The sequence below is a fragment of the Haliaeetus albicilla genome, chromosome 3 (assembly GCF_947461875.1).
Source record: "Haliaeetus albicilla chromosome 3, bHalAlb1.1, whole genome shotgun sequence".
NCBI lineage: Eukaryota > Metazoa > Chordata > Aves > Accipitriformes > Accipitridae > Haliaeetus > Haliaeetus albicilla.
The window spans coordinates 60,488,017-60,508,135 of NC_091485.1; positions in this window are offsets into that span (position 1 = coordinate 60,488,017).

Consider the following 20,119-nt stretch of genomic DNA (forward strand, 5'->3'; position numbering starts at 1 on the left):
TTTCTTTGTGAAATCCTATAAAGTTTGGGTTAAACCAATAGGATTTGTGCTCCTAAATTAATTATGCACCAGTTTGCTAGATATCAAATTATTTGGCCAAGAGACTAGAATCGGCGTGGCTGCTACATTTCTGTAACTTTATTTGGTGGAAAGCAGATCTTGTCTAAAAGGGTTATATGTGTTATCTGTGCTTAGACATTAGAAATACACAAATGCATATGCATGTATATGTGTGCATGTGCATATATGTGTGTATAAATAAATAGATATACTAGGAAATGGGTAACCTAGAGGAAGTTATTTGGCTTCCAGCTATCATGAACATTACAAACTACGTATAGCTTTACTATATCCATGTTTCAAGATATTTCTCTTCTCTATGACATGCAGTGAGAAGTCTAGCCAAGCTTTTTGACATAAAACATGATGCTTACTGTCACTTTACTTAATCCCACCTTAATAAATCAAGACCTAATTGTTCCGAGCAAGACTCTCTGTGAGCATTCAGCCTTTCTGCAGCATGTCTTGATACCCTGCAGCTGGCTGACATCTTTAAATACCAAAGATTCAAGGATTTCACTGGATATGACGATGTCAGGGACAGCTGCCCCTATGTGGCATTTAGGATATTTATTTCTTTCAATAATGACTTAAAAAATGGAAGAAAACCATATTTTCTGTCATTTCATTGTTATTTAGCAAATATGTCTGCTTTATATCATCTAATTATATCAGGACATGTACTAACCTGTAAATGTCACAGGCTGTTTTCTCACATGTAGCCTCTTTCCTATTATCATTTAGGCTTTCTGTTGGTCAGTTAGAAGAACACCTGGTTCAAACATTTCTATAGAAAAGAAATGAGTTTGATTTCTTTTAGGCAAAGGAAATGTTGAATCCAACTGTGTTACAGCCCAAGTACATATTCTGATTTTGGACCTACTAGATTGGAGGAAAGTTAAAAGTAGCTGCCCCTGTGCAGTTTTCAGAGACAGATTTGTGAACCTTTCTCCTTGTGCTGGCAATCTGACACTTTTTTTTTTTTTTTCAGATAACAAACTATTGATTTCTGGAAGTGATGAGTAAGTGGCTGTTCTGTGCATACAGATCAACACATGAGTGGTGGGTCCAAGCAGCAATTGATTTTCATATGAACAGTGAATCTAATGTATCCTACACGTTAGACTTGCTGTGCATGAGTTGAAACCTACTTGTAATGATGGTCTCTGTGAAAAAAGAACATGAACAACCACTTTTAGGGAAGAGCCTGACATATGGATCTCACACCAAGCAACTGCCTTCAGGAGCTGCTGAGGTAGACACAAAGCTGCAGACAGAATCAGAATTTAAGATCCAGCCCTGTCTGCAGGACTTCCTTATATAGATCCTAGGATATGAATATATTGATACAGTCATAAAAATCCAGGCAGGTTTAGAAAAAGAGTTTATAGGTTGACTACATTACTGGAGATGTAGTGTAGAGACTGCCATAAATTACATATGCATTGTTTTGCTGTGGGAGTAAACAATACTTTCATCTGGTGGGAAGGACTACTTGGAGATAAAGGTGAATAGGATTTTGACATAACAAAGACTGGTTGGCCTCTTTGAGGAAAGGATGCACAAAGACATCAGGAAATTATTTTAAGTGTTGTCTCTCTGTGAAGGATAAAAGGAACAGGAAGTGAGGCCCCTGTAAGTTGAGGCTTTAGATACATACTTTTGAGACTTCAACCAAAGTTAGTAATGAGTGCTTGTTATGAAAATGATCTTTAGCATGTGAATAGTTTTTCCACTGACACAGCATAAATATGTATAATCCAAACAATGTTTACAACAATTTCAAATTTTAAAGCCAAAGCAAAACCTTTGCTAATGGGCAGGATTGATACCATCCGCATATGCATACAGTATATTCTTCTAGAATCACCACTGAATGAGCGTTACACAAAAAATATGTTCATAAATCTTTTCTTTACTCTTGTACTCTGCAAGAATTGCAACTGCGTTTTTTAATAATAGCTTGCATTTATACAGCACCTATCGACACTTTCAAGATGAAGACTTTTACTGGAGCCATTTAGTTGGGAGTGAACATTATGATCCAGTGAAAGCTGCAAAATGTTTGCATTATAATGAACTATTCAACTTGTTCTTTGTATACCTTGGCTGAAATTTGGAACTCTTTAAGCTGTTCTTAATGCCAATTTCCTTAGGAAGTTGGGTTCCTTATCTCCTGATTTATCCCACATCAGTTCTCTTTTTGCCTTCCCAATCCTGGGGAAATAGAGGTAAATTCTGTAGAACTAGAAGCTCTTTGAACCCTTGATGCACTAGGAGGTTAATGGCATTTAGCTATTTACTTCACTGCTAAATCTGTGTCCTCAAATAAATGTATTTAATAATTGTATTATAAAATCCCTTTTCCAGAGTGTAGGCCTTTTCACATGAAGTGTACATAAAGAAAAGCTTCCATGAAGAATTACCATCTAATTTGAAATGTGCCCTTTGAATATAGCAGACTGGAAAGAAAGAGGGCAGATGACACTAACTATAGTACTAGCATTTAGTTACAATGATTAGTTATGTGAAAAATTTAATTGTTTTGAATAATTTGAAAACATTTCTCTTTTTTATAAATAAATAACATCATAAGGCCAGCTTAGCTTGCTTTGTTATTAGAAGGTGATAACTTTTATGTGAGCATTGCAGTGGAAGGAGTGCAGGTCAAGATGTGAGATTTCTTGCTGTAGGCAAATGTAGTTCTGGCAGGTCTTTCCGTATATCAGGATCTGCAGGAAAAAAAAACTTCAGAAATGGGTGATAACAAAGAAAGGCTACTGAAATACAATTTCTGGCTAATGCTTACACTTGTAAATTGTTGACTAAATTGTTGATTTACCTGCTGTAAGTGTTTGCCACTTTTTGGAACTAGGGAAGATAGAACAGAACAAAAGGTTTGCACACCATGTCTCCTGCCTACCTATGTCCTTCCTTGTGGCTATGCCATCTCCCAGTCAGCTCAGCCTTAGTAATCTTTCGGAGTAGCAGCAAACTCTGTTACGATCTTCCATCATTTCAGAGATCTGTTTCAGCACTATGCTAGGACCCTTCTTTGCCTAACCACATTCTGCAGTCTCCAGAGCTTTCTCCGTTCTTGGTAGTTTTCCAAGGCAAGGACATAACTTCCCATACTTTTCATGTACCTCTTAAAGGAGTATGAACACGATTGGAAGCATCTACAAATACAACTTTATCACAGTGACCAACCAGAGATCCAAAATAGTTTTTCAACACTTAAGATTGAATTTACATTTGAATATACTTGCAGAGTTACTGCTGCAGGACTAGAACCTAATCCTGAGTATGCTTGTTTATGAAGAGAAGATCTGGCTACTTACATGTGTTCGTATCACAGATTTAAGTTTTCAGACTTATAAACTTTCCATTATTTCCCTCAATGTTCTTTGATATGCCTTTTCTTTTTGGTTGCTTTAACATAATAGTGAACTTAAAATAAATCCATCATGAAAAAAAAACAGACACAAAATTTGACACTGTCAGACTTCTGGTTCCAAAAATAATAGTGGGTCATGATTTAACCCAGCAGGCAGTAAATACTACACAGCCGTTCTCTCCCTCCCTGCCCCCACCAGTGGAATGGGGAAGAGAATTGGGAAAAAAATATTTGTGGGTTGAGATAAAGACAGTTTAATAGGACAGAAAAGGAAGGGAAAATAATAATAATAGAATTAGAATATACAAAGCAAGTGATGTACAATGCAATTGCTCACCACCCTGCCGACTGATGCCCAGCCAGCTCCTGAGCAGCAGCCCCTGGCCAGCTTTCTCCCTAGTTTATATACTGAGCATGATGTCATATGGTCTGGATTATCCCTTTGGCCAGTTGGGGTCAGCTGTGTCTCCTCCCAGCTGCTTGTGCCCCCAGCCTACTCACTGGAGTGGTGGTGTGAGAAGCAGAAAAGTCCTTGACTTAGTGCAAGCACTACTTAGCAACAACTGAAAACATCAGTTTGTTATCAGCTTTATTCTCATCCTAAATCCAAAACACAGCACTATACCAGCTACTAGGAAAAAAATTAACTCTATCCCAGCTGAAACCAGGACATAGTGATATGAGATTAGCCTGAGAAAGATCAAAACTATGAGGTAAGTTTTTCACGGCTATGTTCTGAATCAGAAAAAAACCCATGAATATTTTAGTATTCTGGTCATTTCTCATTTGCTTGTTTTGTGATATATATAATGATTATTTTTTTCTCTCTACACTTAAAAGTAATGTTAAATATTGACAATGGACTACTTCCAAAGGCAGGAAAGAGAAGAGCTGCATCTGATAAATGTAAACTTCAGGTGAGACCCACAGAGGCTAATTCAACATTCTCATCTGAGTAATGCCCCCAAAAAGACAGGGTTAGACCTCTGTGCTCCCCATACAATCAGTTAGAAGCATCCGTCGCTTCCACAGTGCAATCCAAAAAGATGAATATACTGTGAAAGGGCTGACCTAGCATTCATTAATCAATAGGAAAGGCCAAGTGCAGGGCTATCTATATCAATACTGTTGAATCCAATTTTGGAACTTAAAGGTTAGCTTCTTTGAAAGCTTATGGTGCTTTCAGGATGAATATGATCATCCCCTTGGAACATCCTGCTGAAATAATTCTCTGCAAATGCATATATTGAGCAGGACTTAAGCGTGGTTTCCAGAAGGTATGACTTCTGTAGTACTCAACTGTCATTTAATGAAGACTTAGTTATAGGCCTGTCTCAGTTTGAAAAGAACCAAACCATTTTTCTAGAGTATTCCCTAAATAATAGTCTATCAAGTAACTATTGAGAGTACATTTATCATGGAGACAGAAGAGAAATATCTAGACAGAGGCTGGAATCTGTTAAAAAAATCAAAAAAGGACAGACCTGAGCTCTGCTCCCATGTTTCTTTCTGGATTTGTATTTTCTCTATTTCGTCAGTGTTTTATTGGAAAACATGAGACTGTCCGAGGAAGGAGAAATGCAGGTATAAATCACTTTGTGTTGAAAAGATCAAGAGACCAGGTCTCCCCATTTCCTGGGTGATTACCGTGATCCCCAGACTGTAATACAGAGGTCAGCTCTTTTCCTGGCAGGCTTGTTCTTACCACCCACAATGTCTTTGAACACAGCTGCTTTATGCTCAGTACTGTTGCACTCAGTACAGGCTCAGTACTGTTGGATTATGTTAGAGAGAGGTCAGTGCTTCTACATACAGACAGGGACATGGAATAAATGAAAACAATTCAATTTTAACCACTGAAACATAGATTTTCTTTATTACCTTGGATTCAGAGTCCTAAAACTTGGCTGTCTTCCAGGTTAGGCAAATAGTAATGTCTCAGAGTTGTCTCCCTTAAATCCTAGACATCTAAATAGTGAGATCAGCTGTATGTGTGGTGACTGATACACCAGAGGGCTGTGCTGCCATTCAGAGGGACTGAGACAGGCTGGAGAAATGGACCAACAGGAACCTCATGAAATTCAACACAGGGAAAAGTAAAATCCTGCACCTGGGAAGGAATAACCCCATGCACCAATACACACTGGGGGATGACTGCCTGGAAAGCAGCTTTGCAGAGAAGAAACTTGGGCTCTTGGTGGACAACAAGGTGACCTTAAGCCAGCAATGTTCCCTTGCAGGAAAGAAAGCTGACAGGCTCCTGGGCTGTCTCCAGCATGCTGAGGAGGGTCATCCTTTCCCTCTGCTCAGCCCTGGTGAGACACATCTGGAGTGCTGTGCCACTTCTGGACTCCCCAGTACAAGAAATATATGGACTTACTGGAGCACATCCAGTGAAGGGCCACAAGAACGATTAAGGTACTGGAGCGGACAGGCTGAGAGCGGTGGGACTCCTCAGCCTGGTTATTATACATGTGTATAATCACTTGATGGGGGGACTGAAGATGTGGTAGGCAGACTCTTCTCAGTAGTGCACAGTGACAGGAGAGACAATGAGAACAAATTAAAAAATAGGAAGTTCAATCTGAGTCCAAGAAAACACTTTTTTACTGTGAGATTGGTAAAACACTGGCACAGGTTGCCCAGAGCAGTTGTGGAGTCTCCCTCTGTGGAAATATTCAAAACCTGACTGAACATGATCTGGGGCAACCTGTGCTAGCTGACCCTGCTTGAGCAGGCAGGTTGGACTAGGTGATCTCTGGAGGTCACTTCCAAGACAAATGATTCTGTGATTCCAAAGTTATTCTGTAATTCTACTACCTCTTCCATTAACTGAATATTTTAAAACTATCAGTAATTTAGTAAATCAACACTGACTTCTGCAGATGTACGAACTGAGGCTTTTTAAATAGCTTTCTGAAGAACATGCACCCATGTATACCACAGCAGAGATTGAATTCACATGTCTGATTCATAGTACAGTGGCACTAACTAAACTCAGCTTCGGAATGTCCATTTAGTAAGCACAGGTTTATAAAATCTTAATGTATTGCCTTAATAACAATCAGAATAAAAAAACTTTTAATCTGCTTTGTGCAGAGTGCAGTTATCTTTATTTGTTTAAATAAACATTTTTTTGACATTTCTCCCCAAATCCTGAAGTAGCAATTCCTTTTGATTTAAATTCATTAAATAGGAAGTAGTATGCATTATGGAAATGCTTTGTAGAGTTTATATAGGAAAAGTGATAAATGGAATTCTTAGAAAATGCACTTTATTACTGCTTTGGGATTCCAAGAATTGGTACAAAAAGTTCAATATGTAATTCTTTAACAAATTCAATCAAAAAATTCTACAGTCTATGCACAACTGTTTTTATAGTCTCTGATCCATTTCCTATAAGGCTTATTCCTAACTAAAAACTTGATAATTTTATATGGTGGGTAATACTGTGAAGAATATTTCTTGTTCATTTAAACCAGTGATTCTTTTAAATTAGTGATCTGTGGTCCCTGGTATTTCATGTCTTGTTTCTCAGTGGTTTGTCATACATGACTAAGAAAAACAAGGTCATATATGCTCGTTGGCAAGCCACATTTAAAATTCCTTAAGTTGTTTTTCCATCTCTGTTGAAAGCTATTAAGGACCCAGACTGAAAGCACTGGCTTAAATAATTGCTGTGGCAGTGTTTGCGATGTACCTGATACTGAAAGAAGCTGGACATGCTGGCATGGTTCCAGTACAGCAGCTAAACACCTGGATGGGTTTAAATGTGTGGATATTCCCACCAGAAAGTGATTTTATTGTCTGTTAAAAAAGGTCAGCATGTTTTCTAGTGATTTCTTTTACAGCAAAATGTAAGTTATTTGTTAGCAACTGCAAGATATGGTAGAGTATCTGTGATAAGAACAAGTATCTGCAGTATGCTGCTTGATTCCACATTATGTGACAGATTAACATATGAGGTACCCTGCAGCTTGATATTTTCAGATCTTTGCACATGTGCTGCTTTACCTGTATACACTGCTGTTTGCAGAACTGAGAAAACAGTTTTGTGCTTTATATGTTGGAAGCCTTGCATTTTGACTGGAAAGAATGTTTATTGCTTTATTTCCTCATACAACAGAAAACAATATAGTCTTCTTTAATGATACCCTTCCATATGTAAACAATATATATAAAATTGTATTCTTAATTTTGTTTTTACGCAAGTAAATTTGCAGAATCTAGGAAGGCACAGAAGAACGGAAACTCAGGGAAAAAAGCTCCTCTTAACTGGCACTCTTCCAAATACTGTTGAGATAGTAGATTATAGAAGTTGTTAGTTACAGTTCATGTCTGGGGATGTGTCTTTTTTTTCCTTCATTTTTCAAAATTTATTAAAAACCTACTGAAAATTTATTTAGAAATTGGAAGATCCCATAATCGGAGACCACAGTGAGCCAAAAGATGTGTATAGAATGACTGATGTCATGAAAGGAACTTTTGAATCTTTGAGCAGCACTGAAGTACTAGAATAGAAGTTGCTAGATAATGCTGTTCCAGACTGATAAAGAACAGTGACTGCTGATGCTTTTCTTTAAAAAACAGCTTTATACTGGCTTAATCTTAAAATGGCTTAGGGTATGTTTTGCACAGTAGGGGATATATGCTGTAGCAGAAATCTTCACTGTTACAACTGTGTTTGGAATTCCAGCAATCCATATCAGTTTCATTAATAAACCTGTTGTGAAATAAAATAATGGCTGAATTAATTTACTGGATGCTTTCATGAGTTGAAATTTAGAAACACTCTGACATGAATTATTACTCTTATGATGATTGTTCTAAGCAAAAGGCTCAGGCCAGATATGCTGAACACTGGAAAATGTATAGGATGAGGCAATTCCCCCAAGACACTTGCAACCTGTGTTTCCATTCTCAAACATATAGAGGATTTAACAATTAAACTCCCTTGAAAACTGGATTTCCAATAGCCAGGATATTCAAATAAAAAAATCAACATTTGAAACCGAATTTGCAGAACAGTTACGGAAATTCAATTCTTAGAATTGAGAATTCACCAGATTGTCCAGCTGCCTGATAAGCATGCTCAAATGGCTTTGAATATCTATTTTGGTGGATACAGTTGTAGTGATTTCCATTGGAGAAAACTATGTTTTGCTTTTTCCAAAATATGCATTTAAATAGTTTTCAGATTTTCCTGGAAATGTGAGACATGTAGTGCTATTGACACAGGTGTCTATTACTTTAGGTGTCCAATATAGGGGTCTTCAGAGCATCAACTTAGTATTCAACTGTCCAGGAATTCCTGCTCTTCAGGATTTCTGGAAGGAGAAGTGCAACTGGGTGGGAGTGGGCATGTGTAAGAGACACTGTGTATGCTGGCCAAGCAACTCATCTTGAGTGTAAAGGAAGCCCTGGAGATAGAATAAACTGAAATGGATGAAAATCACAGTTATCCTAGTACTCCACTTCTCATCTGGGCTATGTTAAAACAGGATGCAGCTGAGTGTTTACAACTACTTTTGAATACTTCACACAATGAAAACAATAGCTTCCGGAGGGACATAGATTTCTGCTGAATTATTTGTGTATCATTGTGACAGAAACAAAAGGAAAGTATGATACACAGAACAAATTTTAGTTGTGCCATAACGCTGAATAAAAGATAGTTTGTTCTTTTAGAAGAGGTCCCCCCTCTGACCTCATTCTCAAAAAAAAAGAACAAAGCTTTCATTCAAAGCATTTGATTAAAAATATCACTTGAAAAAACAGGTCTAGAAATGAGAACATTGCTATGAATACCACCCAATAAAAGAGCATGGCTAATCTTCTTTACATTATTTTCATTTCACTGCTGAATTATTAAACAGCAATTTTTCTACTCCTTTGAACTCTGAAATAGCATTTTCTGCAATACTTATGCTCTCTGGTACACTGCATCAATCAAATCCGGCTGCCACAGATTTCAAATAGCTTGTTGGAAAATGTGGTGATTTAACATACTGCCTGTACTGAACCACTTGACAAAGCTGTAAAGTAGTGAGAACATTTCCATTAAAAATAATTGTCCATTAGTGGCTTCCTAACGGAGTTTTGGTTAATTGACAATTATTTACATGTGAAATATTAAGGCAGTTTAAACCAGTCCTTAACCCTCTCCCATTCTTATTTACTTTACTGTAAAGGCAAATGAAAACCTGTAAAGGCAGCTATCGCTGAATCAAGGATTTTAGCAGTGCCTCTGCTCGATAATAAGAGCTAGTTGTAGAAGTGATCAGTGCAGTTACACTGGCATTGGATCACATACAGAAGAATGCCTCAAGGTACCACCAATCAGGCTGAGATTTATCAAGTTGCAGAGGGGGTCCTCAGCCTTCAGCCAGGGTAATATGTGCCCTTCTGCATTGTATGACGCAGTTGCAGGCATGTGGCTGATGTCTGTGTCTCTATAATCAACCTCTTCCTTCACAGGAATAGAAAAAAATTCACTTATAGGTAGGCTACTTTTGGTATTTGTTCACTGGGAAGAAATTTTGCCTTTTAATTTTGTATCGTCATAGAGAAGTGATAGCTAAAAGTTTAAATGTAGTTCCCGTTGTCCTACAATATAGTGAAAGAATGATTTCTCCTGCTATTAAATACAAAGCAGTTTGGATTGGAAATTATCTGAGAATCCCAGTTAAAATAAGAAGAAGCAAAGAAATCAGGGTTGGACATCTAGAAATCAGAAATCAAGTAAATACAAACACTTTGTGTTCAGAGGCATTACAACCCAAATGAAAAATAACAGACTGACAGTAAATTGCTGTTGATGACCCACTAGTAACTGAAGTTGTTGTATGGCTGTTTTCAGAGAATAAAACTTGTGACTGAGGTGAACCTGACAACAGGGCTGAGCATCTTGTGCATACACTGCTATTTCAACATGCAGTCTTGGATCAGGTGAACTGGAAGCTGGGGGGAAAACAGGGCTGGTAAGAAAAAAAAGGGGTTGACAGGGCTGCTGCGAAGCTGGCTAGCTGATACCTAACCTGCTGCCTGGGAACAAGCGGTGGCAGTGGGATCATGAGCTTGGGCAACCTTAAACCCACCCTGAGCCTGCATGGGGATTGCAGGAGGGGACTGGGGGACGGTGGGAAAGGAGGTCAGATGGCTGCAGGCTGAGCAGGTGCCACCGAGGCCCCTGGCAATCAACGGCCGCAATTGCTGTTTTGCCAGCAGGACATGTGATACCTCGGCTGGGCAGAAGGATGCACGACAGAGCTGCCAGATGAATGAGGCTTGGCAAGCCCGAAAGTGGGGATGGAAATCTGGAGCCTCCGGCCAAAAGCTGGGAATTAGTCAGGTCCAGTCTGGATGCAGAACACTGCAAGCAGAATTGCAGTTCATTCAATTTTCCTACATAATCTTATGTTTACAGCGATTTCATATGTGTGCATTGTTGTTTTCTTTTATGTGCTCTATTATTTTTAATTGGATAAAACATAATAATTTTCACTGGCTGTGAAGGTGGTTTAAGTTAACATTAGAAATGTGTAGAAGAAAATGCAACTGCTTATTTTGCACAGGAAACGAACTTGTGTATTTTTTTTTACAAGAAAAGCATCCAGTTTTCCTATATAAGCATCCACACAAAGGAGTGAAAATGAGAGACCCAACTTTTAAAAAACAGTATGCATAAAATTAAGTTTCTAATTGCTTACTAATGTTAATGTGAGTTGGCCTATATGACACCTGAAAACAGATATCTAATTGAAACCTTAGGCGGCTAGCTTTGGAAATCTTGGCTTAAGAAGAGCGTAACATATGCATTCATCCACCATTAGTGATTCTGGCTTACTGAGTTGGCTGGACACAGTGACAGATTCCTGCCTTGTCAGCACTTGAGTTTGGAGGATGTGTTGCCAGAGATGTGATTATACATAGCCAGGAAACAAAAAGGCACTTGAACAGGACTTCATATCCTGTTTGTTCTGTTTCATTCAAAACAAATTTTCAAACTTTGCTTGACTAATGATAATCAGTGTGCTGGACTATTTTTACCTGACTGTGCTTTGCTCTGACAACCTTACGAATATCAAGTTTTGCAGAACGTTAGAGGGTTTTGGATTTGATTCTCAAAGTTTGAATTTCATGTCCAGTGATTCATCAGTATTTTCATGAAGGTATAATCTGTTATATTCACAAAATATAGGAGGCTAGCTACAGAGAAGAATTTTATGAGTTGTCTTCAGACTCAAATTTTCAAAAATATAAAAAAAAAAGTCACTATTGTATTGTAAATTCAAGGGTAGAGCTTTTCATTGAACAAGAATGGACAGACTGCTTTGAAATGTAGAGCAAGCTGTTGGACATAGCATTTTCCAATCTTTTTCTTTTTTTTTTTTCATGAAAATATATTAAATACTTTATGTACTGATGTAAATTCAAAATCTTTGGATTCCATTTGGTTTGCACTCTTAAACATTTTGCAAAAAAAAAAAAAAGTCTGAACTTTTCTTTAAAATTTAATACCCACACAATGTCTGTTGTTCATTTTTACTTAATTAAGCAGTGGCTTCTCTAAGAGCTAGTGTATGTGGGATATTTGGAGGATCACATCTCATGTCAGCTACAGACTTTCTGTGCATCAGGTGAATCAGTTCATCTACCCCATACTGCATTTTCCCTTTCTGTGAAATGGAGATAACACTTTTCAATCCCAGAGTTCTTTTTACAAGAATATTTGTTAACAACAGCGAGGAACTCAAATACTATAATGTTGAGAACACTGTAACTAAATTGTTCGTGTGTATGAAGGGGTCATGATAATATGTATTTTTTCCACAAGCTGCTGTCTGCTGGATAGTGGTCACCTTGTGAAGTACTTTGACAGCGTGTACTCCATAGACGTACATGTGAATAACCTAAATGTGAATAGTTTGCACTGCATAACTGAGAAAGTAAGAAGAACATTTTCAGTATGGACTGGTCTTACAAGACACTAGGGTAGGGAAGTTAGTTAAGAATGAAAAAAAACAAAACATAAGAAAGGAAAACAAAAAAGGGAGAATTATCTATGAAATAAAAAACCTTATAAATTATGAGGACACGGTAGAAAAGAAAACTCATTGACTGTGATAAATAAAAATGGTTTAATAAATAAACAGCTCAAAGTAGAATGCAAGACTAGTAGAAAGGAGCAAAGCAAGCATTAGCCTTACTGAAATGTGCAAAGGCTCAAATAAAAGAATCGTAATGATAAAAGAATCCTAATGCATGAAAATGCCAAAAAGATTTAAAAAAAAAAAAAAAAAAAAAGACCTGGAACAGGCTGAGAAAAGCTTAACAAAGAAACAAGAAAACATCTGGAGCATGGATGTATCATATTGTACAGTATTTGATAAATTTTATTTCACATTGCTACTAGTATTTTCACTCGTCTTATTTTGTGGATGAAGAAATATTTTCCTGAGCTTTAACAGCTTTTCAGGGTTTGTTTCATTTTTTTTTTCTTGAACTTGAAAAAGAAGACTATATCTCTTTTTTTCAGCCAAAAAGCAACATTGTGAAATACACAGAGAAGGTCAGCCAAAATATTTTGAGCTACTTTCTTTTAATCTAAACCTTCCACAAGTTTCAAAATTTCAAAAGTAAAAATAAACACAAGTTCAAAATAAAATGTCAATTCAAAATCAAGAAGGATCAAAAAGGACAAAAAATTCCATTAAAAATAATTAAAAATTTGAAATTCAAGAAAACCAATCATTTTCACACTAGTAGTTCAATGTCTTTCCAGCTAACAACTTTCTGATGAGAAAATATATTGTCAGAAAATCCCTTGCCAGCAGTAAGAACTGGTTTTTGTGATGTTTTAGAAACAGATTGCATATTTTAAAAAAAATGGCCTTTATATCATGATATGTTTTGTACAGGATCCAGCCCAGTGACTTGATTAGTGCCTCTGGATGCTGTTTTAATAATAAGTTCTGAAAAGAAATCGTGAAGCAATAGCAGTTCCAGAAGCTTTTTTTCTTATTACACATCAGTTTCTGTAGCCAAACACATAGTCCATCTGTCTGTGAGCAACTTAAACAATAGCATATGTTCACATATGAGTAGCAAAGAAATTTGAATTTACATGTAAACATAGAGGACACAAATCCAGAAACCCTATGCTTTATCTATTCAGGAGGTTTAATTGGTTTGCTTTCAAAATTTCATGGTCTCATCTTCCTGTATCTTTCATTGAAAAGTTGTACAGGAAGTTTGCATACTTATGTGATCTGGTAATAATTTACAGGTTTTCAAAGCTTCATTTTGCAAAAAATGGAGTTTGTCTACTTGGCATATGAAGGGGAGAAAAAGGCGCAGAAAAGATTAATTTATGAAAGGGGTTAAAAAGAAGAGAGAATGGCAAGTATCACGTTATTTCTTTCTTGTTTCCACCAAGATCACATTTTGGAGATGACTGGTATATTAATTCTTCTCAAATGAGAAACTTACTCAACATGTCATTTGGTGGAGAAAAAAAATCACTTTCTATATTTTAGTATTATAATATATTCTCTTAAATATTCCCCTGAAAACTCACTATGTCCTTCTGTTCATTAGAAAGTTTAATTTATCAACTAATCTATTTTCTATATGAGAAAGGGTGAAAGAGTCACAGGTTTTATTTGTTTACATTTTGCTCACAGGTGGGTGATAAGTGCAGTCAAGGAGTTATTAGTTTTTCGTTATTGGTTATTAATGTGGCCAACAGGACTAGGGAAGTGATCATCCCCCTGTACTCGGCACTGGTGAGGCCGCACCTCAAGTCCTGTGTTCACTTTTGGGCCCCTCACTACAGGAAAGACATTGAGTTGCTGGAATGTGTCCAGAGAAGGGCAACCAAGTTGGTGAAGGGTCTAGAGCACAAGTGTAATGAGGAATGTCTGAGGGAACTGGGGTTGTTTAGTCTGGAGAAAAGAAGGGTGAGGGGAGACCTTATCGCTCTCTACAACTACCTGAAAGGAGGTTGTAGCAAGGTGGGTGTTGGTCTCTTCTCCCAAGTAACAAGAGATAGGACAAGAGGAAATGGCCTCAAGTTGCACCAAGACAGGTTTAGATTGGATATTAGGAAAAATTTCTTCACTGAAAGGGTTGTCAAGCATTGGAACAGGCTTCACAGGGAAGTGGTGGAGTCACCATCCCTGGAGGTATTTAAAAGACATGTAGATGTGGCACTTAGTGACATGGTTTAGTGGTGGACTTGGCAGTGTTAGGTTAATGATTGGACTTGATGATCTTAAAGGTCTTTTCCAACCTAAATGATTCTATGATTCTATGATTTTTTTTCCACAAATAGAAGGAAAAATCTTTGAAGACCCCTGCAGCACTCATGTATATAGGGGTCCTTGTTAGGATCCCAACCTCATGACATTTATCTCTGCCTATGGCAGGGGAGTTGGAGTTAGATGATCTTTAAGGTCCCTTCCAACCTAAACCATTCTATGATTCTGTGATTCTATAGTGCAATCTTTTCAAGTAGACATAATATTTGCTGTGAGCGGCAATCCTCATGGAGTTTACTTTGCTGGCGGTTTCTGCAAAAGCACCCCACTTCTCTTTCCTTGCCTTCGTCACTGTAGCTCCTTATCAAGAAACATGTCAAGAAATAAAAACAACAAAAAGTAGGAGACATAATGTATTCTTTATTGTTAATTACTAAGCAGACAGAATTTTTTCTTCATTTACAGTAATGATTTCCTCTTTGAATGCACTCTTTTCTGTCTCTCTAATAACCTCTAAAACAAAAATCAAGAAAGGCTGCATAAGCCATATATGGTACATAAGCTATAACTTGTATGCATAAGCTATATATGGTGAACATTCATATCCAGCTACTCAAACAGAGAAGTTCCTTTAGCAGTGACTTTAAAGAGAGAGTAGGAAAACCTGCTGTAATAGTCTACTGACGAAACAGGCATTCTTTCCTCTAGAAACTGCACTTCCGAAACATTACAATTCTCGTTTTTCTGACATCCAGTGAGTTAAATCTGCTCTTGCTTTGAGATCCAGGCTTAAGATCTCTCAGAATCTGTCTCCAGATTCTTACTCTGTTTCTGTCTTTTTTCCTTCCTTTCTGAAAAGTCATCAAGATTTAAATTACCACATGTTGTAAGTAAGTCCCATGTAGATAAAGCTTAATACATTCAAACATGGCAAATTGTTCATCTGAAGTGTTAAAGTATCCAGCTGAGCATAAATTGAACACAATATAACCTTGCTATGCTACGCTTTTAAAACAAACTTGCTAAAATGTTATATTGCACATCTCATATCTAAATCCTAGACGATGCCTTGTATCCTGCTGGTACCTATTTCCTCTTTCTCTTCTGCAAATATATGTAAAAGACCCACCCTTTTCTTTTTCATCCATCCCTCTTTCATTCTCTCCTTCCTACTTTTTTCCCCTTCTCACCCTCTCTTTGTTTCTTTCTGCTTCCTTTCCCTTCCCTTCTTCCTCACCACCCCTCCCCCCTTATTTTTTTCCTGGTGGGCAAATATACACAGGTTCCACCTTCATACCTAGTTCTTTCAAGAGGCCTCAATGGGAATTCTCCCAAGCTTTGTGTGGTGTAGTCATGGCAAACCCCTGTACAGATGACTGGTTTTCCATAGCTCTTTGGGTGAGTTTGTACAAGTCACACAGTAAGGATGTAGTCACTGGAATTCCTTCAGAGCCTTGCTGGTAATTCTGCAGTGATTTATTCACCAATTCATGCTCAAGGATACATAAAAGGCAAAAGAAAGCCCGAGTCATGAACTGTGACTGGAGTTAGATCTGAAATAACCACTGGATTACTCAGAAGTGACAAAGACTGTTGGGGAATATGTGTACTCAGTGTTTATCATATGGAGAACAGCAGAATATAACAATAGTAGCAGTAGGTCAAGTCAAATCTGTTTATTCAGTTTCCCACACAATCTTTGATGGCAGTAACCTGCTCTGATTACATCATTCTTGGTAATCAAATTCCTAGTTTAAAGCCAAGACAGGTATGTTGACAAAAGCCATAACATACTCAGATAACCTCTTTCTGTCACAGTCCTTGAAGTGGAATGACTGGACTTTTTTTCACAGATGTTAGTATAGAACATGTGCAAGTGTTATCCATCCTGACTATCTCAGGTCTTCTGTTTTGTATTGACAGTATCTATTTGACAGTTTCTATGTGAAATAATAATGAGGAAAGTATAGCCAGTAACAGTAGAAACATGTGGTTAAGATTCATATTTTATAATTTTTATTTTTGCAAGTTATCTAAAACTTAGAACTAGAAGCTACTCTTTATTTTTTATTATTGTTATTAAATATGATTTATAATGCACTAAATCACTTTTCTTCTACTTTTCCCCCTCCTTTTTAAATGGGAGAATACCTAGGGCTCCCATGTACAGCAATATCTTCTCCATTCTAACAGTCACATCTGGATTCATTGTATTTATCTCCATTCTCACCATCTCTTCTAGTGGGAACACTGCATTGTCTGCTGGATGGAAATAAAAGATAAGAAAATAATAAAAACTCTCAGTCAGGAAATAAAAACAGTTATTTAGGGCTCAATATTTCAAGGGGATTGCTTGTGGCTCTACAGGAGCTCATGTTTGACAAGTCTGAATTTTGCATTACAAAACATTTGCTACGGGAAGAATGTTTTTCAGCTCTGTACTAGAGGGGAGAGAAATGCAAACTCTGGCATAGCTCATTCTCACACTTGTATGGACACACGACAAATTTAACCTTGCACAATTCTCTCCCTAGTGCTTCATCTGCAGGAATCTAGGGTTTTCAGCAGTTATTTTTTGTGAACCACTCTAGGAATTTGGCTGACAAGAGTCTCATATCTGTGTAGTTGTGCTCGTTAAACCATGGCAGTTTCACTGAGTCACATGAGGGATTTTAAGTGAATTGCTGAATTATCAACAATTTTAAGACCAGAGCGTTAAGACTTAAGAACATGCATATGATTGCTGTAGGAAAGACTTCTATGGATCCTTATGGACTAGGCTCTGGACAACATTTCTCTCCACTCTCCCCATGTGGATCCACTTATTCAATGTCTCCGACAGGCTGCTTGCCCTGCTAAGAATGCACCAACACATCTAAGGCAAATTGAGATAACAGATGTGGTGTTAGCCAGCAAAGGTAAATGGGAGCTACGATACAGTAAGTAGAGGTATGTGGGGAAAGAGAGAGGAGTTATTTTTTATAGAAGTAGAATAAGGATGCATGTGTGGAGTCCCAGTGTACAGATGGGTGGCAAAGTCAGGAAACATGTAGGATATAGGTCTATCATCACAGAGGAGAAGGCAATAAACTTTTTCTTCTTCTTCCATGCGTGTAGGAGAGCTACTGCTGGGGATGACAGCTGTGGATATCGAGTGTTGTACCCCTTTTCATTCCTGAAGCCACAGGGTGGAAGAAGGATTCTGCTGACTGTCCTCAGAGGAACGTGATAGCTTAAATATGCTTGTGGGACACTCAGTTGCTGTATGAAAGGAAGTGATTTACCTGGATGGTGAAGGGGCTCTTCAAGTAGCACCAGCTTGTGTGGTGCTTCCACTTGCTGGACAAATGATATCATCGTTGTGTAGTCTCAACATGGTTAGTGTAACTGCGTCTGGTCCTGCCTTGATTATGTGTGTGACAAGACTTGTGAATCAAACTGTGATATCTCTTTCAGTTGGTTTAGAGCTATAATTCTTTTCCATGTGTTTATTTTAATTTACATGCTGTCAGCTGGGAAGAAGAACACTTTATAGAATTATTGTTGTAGTTCTTTTCAGTTGTAGCAAATGATCTAATCTGTACTGCCTTCCACTATCTGTGAAATTGATTCTTTCTTCATACTTCTTGTTTTCCATTTTTTTAATTCAATTTAATAAAGGGTGCATCTTTGTATTCTTAGTAAACAAATAAAAATTGCATGATAACTCAAAATGCGAAGTGGGGTCCTAACTCTCTTAACCATTGTAAAATAAAATTTATGTTACTTTGTAAATAAATCACTTGATACAGATGACTTTTTAAAAATTCAGCACTGTGTTGATACAGGTTTATATGCCAGTCATTATATCGTGTTGCCATAAAAAAAATGCTAAGACATAGTCAAATGCTATGACATAGTCATAGTCAATGACTATAGCATAGTCAATGCTAAGACATAGTTAAAAAATGAAAGATGAAATTGCCATAACCAGTTTTTCATCAGTGTTTGCACAGTCTTTGAAATGAAGTTGTTTTAGTTACACATTCATTGCTTTGATGATATTTGTACAGCCAAGCTTATTGAGTTTCTCCAAAGCAAATTATGAGGTTACATATGCACAAATTCAATTATATCATGTACTACATTGATTGACACAGCCAAAGGGGTGAGGTGTTTTGAGGCCTTTTATAAGCACCTTCTCTTAAAGATTATAACCCAATGCTACCTTACATAGTCAGAGTTAAACATGCATAGAGAACAACTGTGACATGAACTGCAATCTCAGGCAAAAGGTCTAGGATGCAGGATGCTCTGAGTCACTTGCAAATTTTTGATCCATAGTTTGCAGGAGCTAACTATTTACCTTTGGTCATTCCCAGTTCTTGAGATGCCTTTTCACAGCCATGCTCCCAGGGTGGACCACACAGCCTGTCTGTACATTACCACCACCAAGTTCTGAAGTACAGGGAGAGGGACCAGGATACAAAGTTGTCCTGGTTTTAGCTGGGATAGAGTTAATTTTCTTTCTAGTAGCTGGTATAGTGTTATGTTTTGGGTTCAGTATGAGAAGAATGTTGATAACACACTGATGTTTTCAGTTGTTGCTAAGTAGTGTTTAGACTAAGTCAAGGATTTTTCAGCTTCTCATGCCCAGCCAGCAAGAAGGCTGGAGGGACACAAGAAGTTGGGAGGGGACACAGCCAGGACACCCGACCCAAATTGGCCAAAGGGGTATTCCATACCATGTGACATCATGCTCAGTATATAAACTGGGGGAAAGCTGGCCTGGGGGGAGAGTGTCTCGGAAACTAGCTGAACATCGGTTGGTGAGTGGTGAGCAATTGCATTGTGCATAACTTGTTTTGTATATTCCAATCCTTTTATTAGTATTGTCATTTTATTATTGTTATTATTGCCATTATTAGTTTCTTCCTTTCCATTCTGTTAAACTGTTCTTATCTCAACCCATGAGTTTTACCTTTTTCCTTCCAATTCTCTCCCCCATTCCACTGGTTGGGGGGGAAGTGAGTGAGTGGCTGCATGGTGCTTAGCTTCTGGCTGAGGTTACAGAAAGTCTATATCCGATATTCACAGGTGAGGATGATATTGAAAAAGAACATTTTTTAAATAAAAATATTTTTGAATAAAAAATATTGAAATATTTTGCCTTACTGGGACTTCTTAGGATTTTACCAAGATGTCTGGAGTCTGTGAGCCACAGTTTCCAAATGATAATCTTATCTTTTCTCTAAGAAACCTCCCCTAGAAGATTAAAATCTTTCCTGCAGTTTCTAGTAATTATGATTTGAAAACATGATGCAATGTACCAAATAACCAGAAAACAGAAAAATAACAACTCAGAAAATAATGTATTAAAAAGCTGATGACATATAAGCACTCAATGAATTCTAGAGACTTG